This window comes from Schistocerca serialis, chromosome 6, assembly GCF_023864345.2.
Source record: "Schistocerca serialis cubense isolate TAMUIC-IGC-003099 chromosome 6, iqSchSeri2.2, whole genome shotgun sequence".
Taxonomy (NCBI): Eukaryota; Metazoa; Arthropoda; class Insecta; order Orthoptera; family Acrididae; genus Schistocerca; species Schistocerca serialis.
The window spans coordinates 724,713,298-724,727,180 of NC_064643.1; the positions used below are offsets into that span (position 1 = coordinate 724,713,298).

The 13,883-nt window shown below is 38.2% G+C and overlaps 1 long non-coding RNA gene across 1 annotated transcript in view; it reads left to right on the plus strand.

The window, feature by feature from the left end:
- LOC126483827 (uncharacterized) overlaps positions 1-13,875 on the plus strand; it is a 57,609-nt gene extending 43,734 nt beyond the window's left edge. Inside the window, exon 3 of the long non-coding RNA XR_007587780.1 lies at positions 13,851-13,875. This is a non-coding gene — a long non-coding RNA (uncharacterized LOC126483827). The remainder of the gene's footprint in view (positions 1-13,850) is intronic.
- Positions 13,876-13,883: the final 8 nt, after the last annotated feature.

The window sequence follows — 13,883 nt, forward strand, 5'->3', positions numbered from 1 at the left end:
TCAGTTGTGATTCATCTTCCCCTGAACGCTTCCTTCAATGGTCCAAACATAGCGAAATCACTCGGCGCCAGGTCTGGTCTGTACTGTGTGCTGTGTGGCTAGTGTTCCAGCAGTTCGAATCTTAACTCCATGATTGTTCCACCCATACATTTGGCAGAATGTGGTCGAGCGTTATCTTGCTGCAAGGTGACACATTTTTGCAGTTTTCTGTGTCATTTGAATCTGATTGCAGGTCTCAGTTTAGTTCGCAACACATCACAATAGTTCTCACTGTTCACAGTTTTGCCATACAGGATGAAATTAATGGCCAACACATCTTCATGTCCCAGAATAGTGTTAGCATTATCTTACCGATTGATGGTTGATGTTTAAATTTGTTAATTTCTGGCGATGATGGGCGTTTCCAAACCATGCTCGCAGCCTTACTTTCCGGTTTGTGATGATGCTCCCACATTTCATCTACAGTAACGATTTGCTGTAAAAATCCATCTCCCTCGCAGTAATAACAGACCAAATGTTTTTGAGAGAAGTCCATCCTTTGCGCCTTACCCTGTGCTGACAGTTCATTTGGTACCCACCTTGCACACTCTTTGAGAAAATTTAGACAGTCATGTAAAGTTGAATATGCTGAATCATGACTGATATGTAAAGTATTGGCAATTTCGTCCACTGTGATTTGCCTGTTTTCCATCACCATACCCTCAGTGATTACCAAATTTTCCTCCAATATTGACATCAGTGACCTGCCCGATCTTTCCCCAATATATAGGGAAGTTCTTCCCTTTTTATAGCTTGCTTTGTGATAAACAGCTGTCACCACACTGTGCTTGCATTTGACGAATAATTTCTGCAGGTTTAACACTTTCCACGGACAAAATGCGAATCACTGCACTCATTTCCTCCTTGGTGCAGATCGACAGTGGAGCCGCCATGTTTCACCATCTGCTACAGTATGATGACTAACACGGGAATAAGAATGACATGTTGTATAGAATTGTTGCAGATGATAATACTTCAGCCCCGGATACTAGTAGTGTTACCAAGCGCTGCTTTACTTTCCGACTTCCCCTTGTATGTATATCTAGTGTACTTGGGTATAAATCACTACATGGAGATAAAGGGGTTGCTGAATACATATTTTTCACTGAGAAAATAAACTGTAATTGCGGACCATTTTAACAAAACGCAACAAATGCCATTTACAAAATTTTACAGGGGGGAGAGTTTTTTTAGTTGTATTCAGTATTGACGATTCAAAGAATATAATACTGGTTATCCACGTAGATAGGGATTGAGGAAAGAATAATTGAAATTCATCACTACCATCCTATATTTAGAAAAAAAAAGTTTCAACTTTCAAATTTTTTCAGATCTACACATATACACTTTTTGTGCATGTTTCTTATTTATTTTATTATGCCAGGTGTTCCCCCCATGAACCATGGACCTTGCCATTGGTGGGGAGGCTTGCGTGCCTCAGCGATACAGATGGCCGTACCGTAGGTGCAACCACAACGGAGGGGTATCTGTTGAGAGGCCAGACAAACATGTGGTTCCTGAAGAGGGGCAGCAGCCTTTTCAGTAGTTGCAGGGAGCAACAGTCTGGATGATTGACTGATCTGGCCTTGTAACATTAACCAAAACGGCCTTGCTGTGCTGGTACTGCGAACGGCTGAAAGCAAGGGGAAACTACAGCCGTAATTTTTCCCGAGGACATGCAGCTTTACTGTATGATTAAATGATGATGGCGTCCTCTTGGGTAAAATATTCCGGAGGTAAAATAGTCCCCCATTCGGATCTCCGGGCGGGGACTACTCAAGAGGACGTCGTTATCAGGAGAAAGAAAACTGGCGTTCTACGGATCGGAGCGTGGAATGTCAGATCCCTTAATCGGGCAGGTAGGTTAGAAAATTTAAAAAGGGAAATGGATAGGTTAAAGTCAGATACAGTGGGAATTAGTGAAGTTCGGTGGCAGGAGGAACAAGACTTTTGGTCAGGTGATTACAGGGTTATAAATACAAAATCAAATAGAGGTAATGCAGGAGTACGTTTAATAATGAATAAAAAAATAGGAGTGCGGGTTAGCTACTACAAACAGCATAGTGAAGGCATTATTGTGGCCAAGATAGACACAAAGCCCATGCCTACTACAGTAGTACAAGTTTATATGCCAACTAGCTCTGCAGATGATGAAGAAATTGATGAAATGTATGACAAGATAAAAGAAATCATTCAGGTAGTGAAGGGAGACGAAAATTTAATAGTCATGGGTGACTGGAATTCGTCAGTAGGAAAAGGGAGAGAAGGAAACATAGTAGGTGAATATGGATTGGGGGGAAGAAATGAAAGAGGAAGCCGCCTTGTAGAATTTTGCACAGAGCATAACTTAATCATAGCTAACACTTGGTTCAAGAATCATAAAAGAAGGTTGTATACCTGGAAGAATCCTGGAGATACTAAAAGGTATCAGATAGATTACATAATGGTAAGACAGAGATTTAGGAACCAGGTTTTAAATTGTAAGACATTTCCAGGGGCAGATATGGATTCTGACCACAATCTCTTGGTTATGAACTGCAGATTGAAACTGAAGAAACTGCAAAAAGGTGGGAATTTAAGGAGATGGGACCTGGATAAACTGAAAGAACGAGAGGTTGTAGAGAGTTTCAGGGAGAGCATAAGGGAACAATTGACAGGAATGGGGAAAAGAAATACAGTAGAAGAAGAATGGGTAGCTCTGAGGGATGAAGTAGTGAAAGCAGCAGACGATCAAGTAGGTAAAAAGACGAGGGCTAATAGAAATCCTTGGGTAACAGAAGAAATATTGAATTTAATTGATGAAAGGAGAAAATATAAAAATGCAGTAAATGAGGCAGGCAAAAAGGAATACAAACGTCTCAAAAATGAGATGGACAGGAAGTGCAAAATGGCTAAGCGGGGATGGCTAAAGGACAAATGTAAGGATGTAGAGGCTTGTCTCACTAGGGGTAAGATAGATACTGCCTACAGGAAAATTAAAGAGACCTTTGGAGAGAAGAGAACCACTTGTATGAATATCAAGAGCTCAGATGGCAACCCAGTTCTAAGCAAAGAAGGGAAGGCAGAAAGGTGGAAGGAGTATATAGAGGGTTTATACAAGGGCGATGTACTTGAGGACAATATTATGGAAATGGAAGAGGATGTAGATGAAGATGAAATGGGAGATACGATACTGCGTGAAGAGTTTGACAGAGCACTGAAAGACCTGAGTCGAAACAAGGCTCCGGGAGTAGACAACATTCCATTAGAACTACTGACTGCCTTGGGAGAGCCAGTCCTGACAAAACTCTACCATCTGGCGAGCAAGATGTATGAGACAGGTGAAATACCCTCAGACTTCAAGAAGAATATAATTATTCCAATCCCAAAGAAAGCAGGTGTTGACAGATGTGAAAATTACCGATCTATCAGTTTAATAAGTCACAGCTGCAAAATACTAACCCGAATTCTTTACAGACGAATGGAAAAACTGGTAGAAGCGGACCTCGGGGAAGATCAGTTTGGATTCCGTAGAAATGTTGGAACACTTGAGGCAATACTAACCTTACGACTTATCTTAGAAGAAAGATTAAGAAAAGGCAAACCTACGTTTTTAGCATTTGTAGACTTAGAGAAAGCTTTTGACAATGTTAACTGGAATACTCTCTTTCACATTCTAAAGGTGGCAGGCGTAAAATACAGGGAGCGAAAAGCTATTTACAATTTGAACAGAAACCAGATGGCAGTTATAAGAGTCGAGGGGCATGAAAGGGAAGCAGTGGTTGGGAAAGGAGTGAGACAGGGTTGTAGCCTCTCCCCGATGTTATTCAATCTGTATATTGAGCAAGCAGTAAAGGAAACAAAAGAAAAATTCGGAGTAGTTATTAAAATTCATGGAGAAGAAGTAAAAACTTTGAGGTTCGCTGATGACATTGTAATTCTGTCAGAGACAGCAAAGGACTTGGAAGAGCAGTTGAATGGAATGGACAGTGTCTTGAAAGGAGGATATAAGATGAACATCAACAGAAGCAAAACGAGGATAATGGAATGTAGTCAAATTAAATCGGGTGATGCTGAGGGAATTAGATTAGGAAATGAGACACTTAAAGTAGTAAAGGAGTTTTGCTATTTAGGGAGTAAAATAACTGATGATGGTCGAAGTAGAGAGGATATAAAATGTAGACTGCCAATGGCAAGGAAATCGTTTCTGAAGAAGAGAAATTTGTTAACGTCGAGTATAGATTTAAGTGTCAGGAAGTCCTTTCTGAAAGTATTTGTATGGAGTGTCGCTATGTATGGAAGTGAAACATGGACGATAACTAGTATGGACAAGAAGAGAATAGAAGCTTTCGAAATGTGGTGCTACAGAAGAATGCTGAAGATAAGGTGGGTAGATCACATAACTAATGAGGAGGTATTGAATAGAATTGGGGAGAAGAGAAGTTTGTGGCACAACTTGACTAGAAGAAGGGATCGGTTGGTAGGACATGTTCTGAGGCATCAAGGGATCACAAATTTAGCATTGGAGGGCAGCGTGGAGGGTAAGAATCATAGAGGGAGACCAAGAGATGAATACACTAAGCAGATTCAGAAGGATGTAGGTTGCAGTAGGTACTGGGAGATGAAGAAGCTTGCACAGGATAGGGTAGCATGGAGAGCTGCATCAAACCAGTCTCAGGACTGAAGACCACAACAACAACACCAACAACATGCCAGGTGTTATAAATGTACATTCTAAGCATTTAAATTCAGTGGGTATATTACTTTTTGTAGACAGTATCAGCGTAGGAAGTTTACAATGTATATATATATTTTTTTTTTAAGTCACATGAACAAAAGTTTCACAGTAACAAAATCTGTTTCACACATCATAAAACTCACAGTGAGAAGCTTAAATGACAGCTAAAGCAATAGTACGTATTTTAACACAATTTTTAGGTTTAATACTGTGTGAAGCCCAGAACAATACTGAAACATGGTATTCTTTGATTTAAAAGTTCTTTATAATATAGAATTTTGTCTTCAGTATTATTGGCATTCCCTTGTACAACGTAGAACTCTTTACTTTCCTGTGAATCATTTTAAAAAAAAAAGACACCAATTTCTTCACGTCATTAGATTTATTTTTACTTCTCTGATGGCAGTTGAGGTGCTTCAAACATTATTGGAGCACATCAACATCTACCAGTGAAGCAAAATAAGTATTTTGAAAAAGGTTTATTGTCCTGGTCATCCGTCTTTCTACATAATGCAGTACTCTGCCTCAAATACCTTAAAAAGTAGTTTGGCTTTCATTACACATTTGGAAATTGATTTCTTATTGTGACTATACCAATCTTTATCCAAAACTTTAACCTCCCCAATTTTCCTTACATGTCTTAATTTCTGAGGGCAGAGCGATTGTTTCATGTTTTCTTAGTTATTTTTCAGTAAGGTCAAAAACACTGTCAGGAGGGAAATAGCTACACCCACATATTGAGAAATAATGCTCAGTACCTTTAAATACCTTTGTAACTCATAGGCATTGCCATCTTTGTGTAGTATTTGTTTTGGTAGTCAAAAGAATAAAATAATAATCTGAGACTAAGATTATCTGCACCTTCTTTCATTATATCTTGCTCTAAAGGCTCGGTACCACACCTACACTTATTGTCATAATACTATACAGGATATCAAGTGAAAATTGTGACTGGATTGAGGGCTTTTTGGTAGGGAGGGTACAGCATGTTATCTTGGATGGAGAGTCATCGTCCGGTGTAGAAGTAACATCGGGGTGTGCCCCAAGAAAGTGTGTTGGGATCCTTGCTGTTCATGTTGTATATTAATGACCTTGAAGATCATATTAAGAAGAAAATCGGGCTTTTTGCAGATGATGCAGTTATCTAAAATGAAGTCTGTCTGAAAGAAGCTGAATAAATATTCATATAATAGAGGGAAACATTCCACGTGGAAAAAATATATCTAAAAACAAAGATGATGTGACTTACCAAATGAAAGCGCTGGCACGTCGATAGACACACAAACATACACACAAAATTCTAGCTTTCGCAACAAACGGTTGCTTCGTCAGGAAAGAGGGAAGGAGAGGGAAAGACGAAAGGATGTGGGTTTTAAGGGAGAGGGTAAGGAGCCATTCCAATCCCGGGAGCGGAAAGACTTACCTTAGGGGGAAAAAAGGACAGGTATACACTCGCGCGCGCACATACACACACACACACACACACACACACACACACACACACACACACACACATATAAAGACACAAGCAGACATATTCAAAGGCAAAGGATATTCAGTCAGATCATGATAATATTTCAACGTGGTGCAGTGAATGGCAACTTGACATAAATGTTCAGAAATGTAAAAGTGTGTACTTAAAAAAAAAAAAAGAAAAAACAGTATCTTATGACTATAATATCAATGAGTCACAGATGAAATTGGTGTAACACTTTGTAGAGGTATGAAAAGGAATGATCACATAGGCTCAGATATGGATAAAGCAGCTGGTAAACTTTGGTTTATTGGTGGAATACTGGTGAAGTGCAGTCAGTCTACAAAGGGGATTTCTTACAAGTCATTTATGCAACCCATTCTAGAATACTGGCCAATTGTGTTGGACCTGTACCAGGTAGGACTAACAGGGGATATTGAACGTACACAGAGAAGGGCGTCACGAATGGTCACAGGTTTGTTTGACGCTTGGGAGAGAGTTACAGTGATGATGAAGAAACTAAACTGGTGGACTCTTGAGAATAGACGTTAACCATCCTGAGTAAGTTTACTAACAAAGTTTCAAGTAACTGCTTTAAATGATGACTCTAGGAATATATTACAACCCCCTACATATCGCTTACACAGGGATCAGAATAATTACAGCATGCAAAGAGGCAGTCAATCAATCATTCTTTCTGTGCTCCATACATGAATGGAATGGGAAGAAATCCTAATAACTGGTACAATGGGACATACCCTCTGTGATGCACTTTGTGATGGTTTGCAGAATGTGGGTGTAGATGTAGAGGTAAAGAATTTAAATAGTCTCTCTCAGAAGATGCAATTTCATTTTCCCCCCATTCTGAGTCAGTCTCAAGCTATATCTGGTTAACTGCTTTGTGTGCTTTCCTTTGTATTTTAAGATCATACAGTTATCCAGCTAGTGCTGTCTGGAATAAAATACTTCTCCAATAAACACTTTGGGATAAGGGTTGGTCCCACCAGCAGTCAAAACAGACTGTTTCAGTGATGTTTTTATTTTCATGTAAAATATTGAAAAATCTTTTTGCTTTTGTGTTATGCAACCTATAATTGGTTCTTATATTATTTTTGATTAGAGATTTACTTTTAACTCTACAACAAAGTAAACAATCTGAGCAACTATCAGGATTTCCAAAGCCCAGGTGGAAAAAATTGTAGAATAACTTTTTATAGCTCAAAAGAGAGTGGCCCAACAACTCTTGTTTAGTTTGAGAAGTTTTGTAGCTTTCATGCATTTTTAAGATTTAAGTCTGCTAAAGATACAAATGCTAAACGTTATTTATAGACTAATAAGATGATCTGCATTTATACTTAAGTGTGTCCTTCTTAATTAATTGTGCTCTTCTTCATCTATTTTCTGCAGCTTGTGAGCTCGTCCACATCTATTTTCCTTAGGTAGTACACCCTCCAGCTTGTATCTTTTGGCAGTACACCTGGGATTGTCACCAGACACTCCTGGAAAAATAAGTATGAAATAAATGTAACCTGTTCAGTTATTTGCATTCTACAAACTTTTAATTCAGACTATAAATAAAATCAGACTTATCTGTCACTTTTCTGAAAGTTGGGGCACGTAGAGGAATATCTCAGCCTCCTCCTTTTATGTAGTATCAGATTGACACATACCTTTGTTTACTTTCATCGCCTTCCTTCCTTCTGTGTCTTCTATGCAAAATCTCTCTCATGTATCATAGTAATAAATCCTCCTGTTCAGCTTCTGTCTTACTTGCATACAGGATGTCTCCAAAATGACCAAGATCATTGAAACACCAACATCCTGCTTTACAATAATTATTTTTTTCTTTTTTTTCCAGTATGGGCACAGTCTATATTCAGATCTTCATTTGAGTGTGTAGTCGTGCACTTCTTACTCTTTTGCCATTGACGACTCTTGCTTTTTCTTCCACTTTTTGCTTCCTGATCTGTTTAAGAACATTCTGAATCTTTTGACATCCTAATAATGTTCCAGCATGAGTGTTCCAGTTTCCAAAACAGTGGTTGAACAAGAAAAAAGAATCATGCAGGACAATATGCATTGTTGTGTAACAGTCATTTAAGCTGTATGATGCTGTGTGATTACCTGGCAGTTATTGCAGATGAGCGTAAAGGCTATTAAATTTAACTTTTAAATTTTATGTTCAAAGTTTCAACCATACATTATACAAGAAGGATTAGTTTAGTTTTGTGGAATCTTGAAAAATGGAGATGTCTACTTATGTGAAAATTTGCTGCATTCAAGCACCTTTTACAATGGCAAATATTAAGTTTTGTCAAATTTTCTATTATCCATTGTGTGAGGCTCATATTAAAGTACCAAAATACGTTAAAAATGCATTTTGAAAGAAAAATGGGATTTTTGAGTTTTGCGAAAACGGTCCTTGAAATTAAAGCTGACTTGGTCCACATCACAGCAAGAGATTGCAGTATATACACAAATAACTAAACTAAACTTAGCTCGCAGGTGAAGAGTCTCTTGCATTGGGCATGCACAACCTGACCGTGTACAAATTGATTGATACTGCACATCTTTCCCATCTGGTACTCAACTGTCTTGCCTATTTCCAGACATCTATCTTCTGAGTCTCCAGATGTGTTCCTTTGTACACAGATGCTGAAACCATGTGATTCAAATCAGTGCTGTGCAGTAATATATGCTTGTCACATATTACACAGCCAGCACTAAACTGGCAGTCGCAGTTAAAATTTTGCATCGATCATAAATATTTGCAAGCACTGATTTTACACAAACATATAACTGCTTGAGCAGGCTGTAGATCCACAGTGTTCATCAATTAGGTGATATGCCATTAAAATTGTCAAGCAGTAAAGATTCATAATGAAATTACTTTTAGAGGGAAGATGAGAAACAAGAGGTTTCCGCAAATCATCAAGATGGAAGCTATTGTCTCGGTTGGCCAGTTTCAGTTGTATTTCAACTGCTTTGGCAACAGAATCCCAGTAAGATGAGGCTATGGACAATATCATAACTTTTTTGTAAACCATGAAATGCCCAATGGAAATAGAATCTTCAGCTTCGATAGGTTTGTTATGCTGTAGAATTGTACCCAATTTTTTGGCATGTGGGTAAAAAAAAGTGTTCTAGATTGGAAGGGAAAACTTAAATATTTGGTTCTCCCACAATATCTGCCAAAATAGAAATCTGTTTTAAACATTCAGAAAAACATAGAGTACACTGCTTTCAAAAAAGAAAGCATAAGATATTCTTTACATAAATGTGAAGTTATTGTGGCATGTTGAGGACATCAATTCCAAACTTCAGAAGATTGATCGTACCAAAATGAAAATAGTTGACATGAATGCACAGTGCTGCCTGTGGTGTATTTAACCTTGGTGTAAAGTCATCCCTGATATTAACTTTAACCTTTAAATGCTTCTGATGTTAACTCATGATACGTGTAATATGTAGCTTTGTTGCCTCCACTGGTGTTACATTTAGAGATTTTGCTGTTCCAAAGGGATTAGTTTAATTGGAACACAATGCTTAATTAAATTTGAGAGCTTATTTCTTTTTGTGTCCTTGATTTCCTTTGTTTTCTGACGTGCATATATATTCACTGAGCGTGTCCATTTCAGTTTTACAGTTATTTTTAAGTGGTTGACAGTTTTTGTGTGGTTTCATGTGGTTTGTGCATGATTTGCCCCACTTTAAAAACTTAAAAGTTGAGGAAGATCACTAACTTTCTTGCCACACTGTGCAGATTTTATAAATTGCTAATTACTTAACGTCCTATGGACCAAGTTAAATCAAAGATGATCACTTTGAATACTGTAGGCAGTAATTTTCATAAGAAGTGCCAAATATACTTTAATATGGAGTAAAGAACTCCATACACATTGTGGCATACCTTTCAGGTATTTCTTTAAGGTTACTGTACGGATTCTCTCTCGGACTTTTTTTTTCACCAGTTTTTTTTTTTTTTTTTTTTTTTTTATGCAAGTAGTAAGTAGTAAAGTAAAGTAGGCCTGCTGTGGTGCACAAACCAACCTTCAGGTTGTGAACAGCATACTTTGAAAATGTTTTGCAAGACCCTCCACGCAGTTAACCTCCACAACTATTTCTCAGTCCAGCCATGAGTCCATAAAAAGTGGTGTGGGCAATGTGTAGTAAAACTGTTCATTTCTGCCCTCTCAAGTTTGCAAAATTAAAATTAATTCTTCCCTGGGTTACTGTTGTCAATCAGCACTTAAAATGGTCTCCTACCTGCCCTGTGCCGTACTCTTGCAGACTTACAGGGAGCATAAGAAAATTCATGTGACTGATTTTTTATGTGCCAAAGTTTTTATTTTTTTCAAACGACGGTATTGTCCCATTCAAAATAGTTCCCTTCTGCAGGTATACACCGGTGGAGTGTTGTTACCGGTCTTGGTAGCAGTGCAGAAAGGCTTAAGCTGGCAGGACCTTTATAACTTGTTGATCACATTCTTTTGAATGTTCTCCATAGTCCAGAAATGATGTCTCTATGAGACATTTTTCCATTGTGAGAAAAGAAAAAAGTCACAAGGACTCAGATCAGTTGAACTGGAGGAGAGGGAGGGGGGGGGGGGGGGGGGGGAGCCTGTGGAACAACAGGAATGTATTTTGAGGTCAAAAATTCAGTAATTGAAGTGGCTCTGTGACTTGGCATTGTCATGATGTAGCATCCACTTGTCTGCAGTCTGGTGTCACTCCTTTCAAACTTTTCCTAAGGATATCTTTGTAAAACAGTTGATTGACCGTTAGACCAGGAGGAATAAATTCTTTATGCACGATACTCCTACCGACAAAAAAGCAAATTGGCACTGTTTCGATCTTTGATTTGCTGATTCAACATTTTTCCTATCAAGTTGTCTCCGTATGCCACACCTAACTGTGCTGCTTTGTATCGGGATCATACTCAGAAATCCACGAGTCTGTGATCACGTGACTGAACCATTCATGGTCATTGGCAATCCTGGAGATGATAAACGCGCATGTTTCTTAGATTGTCCTTATGCTCATTTGTGAAGTTTTTTCGCACCATTTTGGCACGAAAGTTTTGCATATGCAATGTGATGTATGGTGAAAGTGTTTAACAGGTCACCCATCATTTTTGGTAACATTGTTGTGATCTTGCAAGAGCACACATGTTTGACAATTTCATCACTTTCTGAAGTTGGTCTCCCTGAGTGAGATTCGACGTCAACATGTTTTCAACCTTCCAAAAATGATTTGTGCAAGTGAAAAACTTGTACTCTTGCTAAGGAATGTTACCCGTACACCAGTTTCAACTTAACCAAGGTCACACTCACAGATTCCCCAAGCTAAACACATAACTATGTGGCTATGATCAGATGAGCTGGTAGCTAATCTGCTTTAAATAATGTTCTGGGATACCATTAAGATGCATTTATGAACAAACATTGTAAAAAATTTACAATTATTCAATTTGATATAATTAATCTCAAAGATCGTGGAGAGCAGTTTAACACATATCAGAGCTGAAGTGCGTCCTAATGCACACCAGAAATCTCTAGCACTTGTACGATCTCAGAATGATTAATGCATTGTTGGCACAATATTATTGTCATTTGTTTCTTGATATAAATAGTGTTCTGCATAGTGGAATTATGGAACAAACTCTAATGATGCTTAGGCTCCCCCCTAGTATTTATTATGTCACTAGTAGAAAAAGTCTTAGCTCAAGCCGAAATATCAGTAGCTACCCTCTCTTTAAGATCACCAAGTTAAATCCAATCTCATGACTTGCCTGGGCTCCCCATCCGATTGGTATATTTTCAGCATCATATGGCATACACTGCCTGTGTTCCAACTGTGTGAACTGACTTCTTACACGTTGCTGTAGCAATCTATATCACTGCTTAAAGAGCAAAATAAATAGTGTCTGAAATAAGAGGAACCTCACAATTTGAAGTGGATGATGGTATAGTATCTTGAACTCTACAGTGCCAATTTCCTGCCTGACCTTGGGCCAGTCAGTACTGATGCACGATGTTAAAGTGTTACCTTCTTTCCCGCATTTTCACTGTGATTTTGCTCTTGAATTTTGTTTTGGTGCTTATTGCATGGTCTTTGGACTTCTTGGAAACTCATTGAAACATTGCATGCGTGGAACTATCTTTGCAGTAATTTTATTCATTTTTTTTTTCGTGCAAATATTAACACTCCTAAATTATTGAAGTAGTTTTCTTGTATACATGCAGGTTCAACTGACAGTTCTATGTAGAGATGAGGAAACTCATTAAAGATTAATCATTTCATTTGTAGAATGAAACCTGATAATTATTAAGCCACAGATTACTGTCAGTCAGTGATGGTATACTGGAAGTTCTGCAATACCTATTGTGAATAATATTTGTAGTCATTGTATTTAATATTTTAAGTTCTTTGGCATTCCATCAATTTCAGGTTCAAAGGTATGAGCTGTTTAATGTTCTGGAAATAAAAACGCTAAATTGTGCACATCATAGTTCACTGAATGTTTGTTATGTTGATTAACACATCTCTGGCTGTATATGATACAAATATTATCACTGTGAATATACCATGTCTGCTACCAACCAAATCTTAATGAAGGCAGCCCATTTTCATTATGTTAAGGTCCACTGTTTTTCAGTTACTTTATTATTACAATAAAGTACATCGAGGCTCTTGACAGTGTGATGTACTGTGCTGACCGACACTGCAAAGCTCTTCATAAACAGAGAAGTATGATGTCACGTTGTCACGATATCATGTAAAGTCCACATGTAACAGAAAGAGAGAAAATTGTGCATATTTAGAAATAAAGCGAACATGAATGCATTGCAATAAAAATCTGTAAATTTACCAGACATTGCTCCTATGGAAAACCATCAGTGTTAATGTCAATATTTGTGACACTACATCATAGCTCCATGGTAGTAGCTACTTATGGGTGTAAATCCAGTATCTAGCAGCTAAATGGATTTGGCTTTTTATGTTTCTTCAGTCTATTTCTAGGCATGCTTATTGTGCTAAGAAACACTGACCTTTGACTGTGCTGTGGGTGTGTGGCATGTGTGCCTGAATGAATTCAATAACTGTACCATAGGTGCAACCACCATCAGAGGGGCATCTGTGTAGAGACCAGAATAACGTATGGTTCGTGAAGAGGGGCAGCTGCTTTTACACGTGTTACAGGGGCCACAGTCTGGAATGATTGACTGATCTGGCCTTGTAACATTAGCCACCTTGATCTTGTTATGATGGTACTGTGGTGAAAAACTGAAAGCAAAGAGGGAAATTAGGGCCATTGCATTCCCAGAGTACATGAAACCCTAATAAATTTGTTAATGTAGGGAAATGTGTATCATAAAAATTGTGTGTTGAGACCATGTCTTGAGTACAGCAAGCAGGTTAAAGTGTGTATAGGTTGCACTAGTTATACAGAGATGAAGAGGCTTGAACGTGATAGACTGGCGTGGATATTTGCACCAAACAGTCTTTGGGCTGAAGATCACAACAACAATTTTGTTATGTAGCTACTAAGTGCATCTGGTTACTGCTAAGTACTTTCACTTACAAAATTCATTAAGGGTGAATAATTATATTTTCCAGGACCATTCAGGGTTGTGAAAATGAAGACTGGGA